Source organism: Peromyscus maniculatus, chromosome 8 (genome assembly GCF_049852395.1).
Source record: "Peromyscus maniculatus bairdii isolate BWxNUB_F1_BW_parent chromosome 8, HU_Pman_BW_mat_3.1, whole genome shotgun sequence".
In the NCBI taxonomy this organism is placed as follows: domain Eukaryota; kingdom Metazoa; phylum Chordata; class Mammalia; order Rodentia; family Cricetidae; genus Peromyscus; species Peromyscus maniculatus.
In genome coordinates this window covers 86,137,888-86,142,252 of record NC_134859.1, presented here as the reverse complement: position 1 = coordinate 86,142,252, position 4,365 = coordinate 86,137,888, and the positions used below count along the sequence as shown (strand labels likewise).

At 46.7% G+C, this 4,365-nt stretch overlaps 1 long non-coding RNA gene across 1 annotated transcript; it reads right to left on the bottom strand.

Moving 5' to 3' along the window:
* Positions 1 to 1,247: 1,247 nt before the first annotated feature.
* Positions 1,248 to 4,163, bottom strand: LOC143274493 (uncharacterized). Its single transcript, XR_013053114.1, has 2 exons — positions 3,248 to 4,163; positions 1,248 to 1,356 (listed from the first exon to the last, which is right to left on the bottom strand). It is a non-coding gene; the product is annotated as an uncharacterized LOC143274493 (long non-coding RNA).
* Positions 4,164 to 4,365: the final 202 nt, after the last annotated feature.

Here is a 4,365-nt window from a genome sequence, read left to right as displayed (position 1 = left end):
CGGCGGCGGCGGCGGCGGCGGCGGCGGCGGCGCACGCCTTTGATCCCAGCACTCGGGAGGCAGAGGCAGGCGGATCTCTGTGAGTTCGAGGCCATCCTGGGCTACAGAGTGAGTTCCAGGAAAGGCATCAAAACTACACAGAGAAACCTTGTGTCGAAAAACCAAAAAACAAAACCAAAAAACAAAAAACAAAAACCATGGTATCAGAGGGCCTTAGGATTTACCGCCGTCTTGGTAGCCCCAGGCCCACGTAAGCATCCATGTAGCACTGTTTGAGGTCATACTCCTAGTAAGGCTAGGTATGCTACCCACCCCTAGAGAAAAGGAAGTGATGTCAGGAGAGGAAGATGCAGGCCAGCGAAGATGGGCTTCTGATAGGCAGCCAAGGAGCGGAAAGTATGGTCTGGGTCCCAAGTTCTGTGCAAAGACCCTGAGGCCTGTGCAAGAAGCTAAAGGTAGAAGCTGTCGTTTTCTGGCTGGGAAGTCGTGGAGGATCAGTGGAGGGGTTGGGACAGATTGCCCAAATAACGCCTACAGGATGCATGCCATCACAGCAAAATTTGATACATTCTTTTTTTTTTTTTTTTCTTTCTGGCCTTTTCAAGACAAGGTTTCTCTGTAACAGCTCTGGCTGTCCTGGAACTCACTCTGTAGACCAGGCTGGCCCTGAACTCACAAAGATCCGTCTGCCTCTGCCTTCTGAGTACTGAGATTAAAGGTGTGCACCACCACTGAATTCTAAAAGATGGGTCTGACTTGATACACTCTAAAAGGCTGGGTCTGGTGCCCCATGTGGCCAGGAATGAAGGTCAGATACTACCCAGTCCTACATGGTCAGCACAGAAACCAAATGTTTGTTTTTGTCCTGTTTGGCTGGTTGTGATTTGTTTTATGAGACAATCTCATGTAGTAGCTCAAGCTGGTGTTGATCTTACTATGCGGGGAGGATAACCTGAAACTCTTGATTCTCCCGCCTCCACCTCCCACGTGCTGAGACTACAAGTGTGCGCCACTGTGCTCAACTGAGACCAGAGTCTAAGGCCGGCAATACATGTCATCTTTGGGAAAGTCTCTAATTCTAAACTTTGGTTTTTCCCACATGTAGGCTTGGGGACGTTATCAACCTTTGCCAAGGGGCCTGAAGAGATGAGAGGTTGGGGTGCACGTCATGTCATCACTTGTTAGCCGTTCTTTTATGCTCTGTGGATCTTTCTGGCTCTCTCAGTTCAAGATGGCTTCTTCGTTACCTGAGGGCACAGCCCAGCCTGGCTTTATCTTTCATCTTCTGCCTTTGGGGTTCTCTCTCTGATCCAGACTCACTGTATCCAATGAGAATTCAAGTGGTGGGTAAGACGCCTGTGAGAAAGAAGAAGGGAGGGCAAACCTTAAAAAAAAGGTGTTATGGGGGGGACCTGAGTCTGGGGAGCTTAGTGCCCAGCTTCCGGTTCAGTTCCAGTGGCGGGAACATAAGCATGGACAGCTACGACTCCAGGTGTGGGCCATGGGCATCACCTGTGCGTTTATTAGAACTACAGGCTGTCAGAAGGCTATGCCAGACCAGCTGGGGTTTCTAAGATCCCAGGGGATTCCTGCACACACCAGGCTTTGAGAAGTTCTGGGAGGACCACACTCCTCATCTGGACATTGGAATAATTTGAAGAGCTTTAAAAACTACTGTTGAGCTGGGCAGTGGTGGCGCATGCCTTTGATCCCAGCACTCAGGAGGGAGAGGCAGGCGGATCTCTGTGAGTTCGAGGCCAGCCTGGTCTACAGAGCGAGATCCAGGACAGGCACCAAAACTACACAGAGAAACCCTGTCTCAAAAAAACAAAACAAAAAAAAACAAACAAAAAAACAAACAAACAAAAAAACCTACTGTTGACCAAGGTGCACCCCAGGACACTGAGAATCATTGATTGATTGATTAATGATTGATGAACCTCCCAGGTGACTTCAATATGTAGCCAGGGCTGAGAACTCACCTAAACTAAGGCTGCACTGTGCAGGGCAAGAAACAAAGGTCTAAGCAGGCGTGGCAGTGCACGTCTGTAAGCTCAACACTTGAGGGGCTGAGACTGGAAGACCCTATTTCCAAACAAGGGGAAAGAAAGAAAGAAAGAAAGAAAGAAAGAAAGAAAGAAAGAAAGAGAGAGAGAGAGAGAGGGAGGGAGGGAGGGAGGGAGGGAGGGAGGGAGGGAGGGAGGAAGGAAGGAAGGAAGGGAGAAAGAAAGGAAGGAAGGAAGGAAGAGAAAGAGAGAGAGAAAGAAAGAGAGAGAGAAAGAAAGAGAGAGAAAGAAAGAAAGAAAGAAAGAAAGAAAGAAAGAAAGAAAGAAAGAAAGAGAGAGAGAAAGAAAGAAAGAAGACAAACTAGAAAGCAAAACCCAAACTAATTGAGCACATCTATAATCCCAACACTTGGGAGGTAAAGGCACAAATTTGAGGTCATCTCAACTACACAGTAAGTTAGAGGTTAGCCTGAGCTATATAAGACCTTGTCTAAAAAAAAAAAAAGAAAGAAAGAAAAAATAAAAGAAAAGGAAAGGAAAAGAAAAGAAGAAAGAAAGAAAGAAAGAAAGAAAGAAAGAAAGAAAGAAAGAAAGAAAGAAAGAAAGAAAATAGAACTTAGCCTCTCCCAATACTCTCCTCCATTTTAGCAGGGGATAGATAGTTGATTTGGTAGAGTGTTACCTAAGTAATCTAAAATCTCAACCTTGAACCAACACCTTCAACTCCAGGTTCCTCTTCATTGAGCTCTATTGCCCTACAGAGGAGAATGGGGTTGGAGAGAGAAGCATTAGGTCCCAGAGGAAGAATTTTGTGGATATGAGTGACCTTATGCCTTTAGATCCCCTGACATGCTAAATCTGTGGATGCCTTGCCTTCCGGGGCAATAGGTTCCTCAGAATCTGGAGGTAAGACAGGGTTCCACTTCCTTACCATAGCTGTTCTCTGGACGGGAGGAGCCCCCACACCTGTGCCCATCCATCCTGGCCCTGCCTTTCCCACAGTCTCTCCCCTCACCTTCCCAGAGACACTGAGCACCTAGGGACTGTCCCCCACCAGGCCCCACAATTCTCAGAACTCAGGGTTTCTGAGCCCCCACAACCTCAAGTCCTGGCTCCTCTCAGAAGCGCAGGGACAGGCCCTTTCTCAAGTCAGCAACCACGCGGAGCTCGAAACCAGCAGGGCCCAGGCTCCCCTGTGACTTGTTTTTACAAGGGCTTTGGGAGGAGGGGATGTTTCAGACCTGTGATTGTTTCAGCTCTGTGACTTCTTCTGGTGTGTTTTTGAAGTGGCTTTTTGTTATGCTGCCTCGACTCACTCGCCTTTCTCGGCAGCTGTGGAAAAACGTGTTCTGCCCCTCGCGGAGCACTTGGATTCCCTGTAAACAGCTTGCCTGCTGGTTAGACAGACTGAACAGGTCGAGAGGGCTTGGACCTGTTGCATCCTTGAAATTAAACATTCAGTATCAACATCCCGTGTTTGAGGCAGACGACAGGGACAGAGGCGAGAAAGCAGAAGGGTCTTTCTAGGCATGACCGGTCCCTGCAGATTTGTTCTGCTGGCAAGAATAGGCATGAATAAGCCTGCAAGGAGGCTTTCTGGTTTCTCCCCCTGCCTGAAAATTGAGGGGTTCATCTCTAATTGCCCCATCCAATACCATAGCCACTAACCATATACAACTACTGAATGGTCTAAAGCCAACGTGACTAAGAAACTGAATTTTTAAAATCTCTTTTAGGCCGGGCGGTGGTGGCGCACGCCTTTAATCTCAGCACTTGGGAAGCAGAGGCAGGTAGATCTCTGTGAGTTCGAGATGAGCCTAGTCTACAGCGCGAGTTCCAGGATAGCCTGGGCTACACAGACAGACCCCTGTTTCAAACAAACAAACAAACGAAATTCTTCCACCATCAATTGTAATAGCTGCATGGTGTCCTGTTATGTAGAGAAAACATAATTTATTCATCTAAGTCCACAATAATATTGCTTCAATTTTTGGTCTCATTTTTAAAAATCATTGCTATGAATATAATAATACCAATATCTTTATGAAAAACCATCCACTAAGGAAAATAATTAGATCAAAACAGTACAAAATTCTAAGACTTCTGAATACTTAATCACTCCAGAAAAGCTGAATCTGTTCATATTTTGTTGTTGTTGTTGTTTATTCTTTTTGTTTTTTCAAGACAGGGTTGCTCTGTATAGCAGCCCTGGCTGTTCTGGAACTCACTCTGTAGACCAGGCTGGCCTCGAACTCATAGAGATCATAGAGGCCTCTGCCTCCCAAGTGCTGGGACTAAAAGCATGCGCCACCACCACTTGATGAGACTGAATTCTTCAAAGTTAACAAGATTTGAAAAA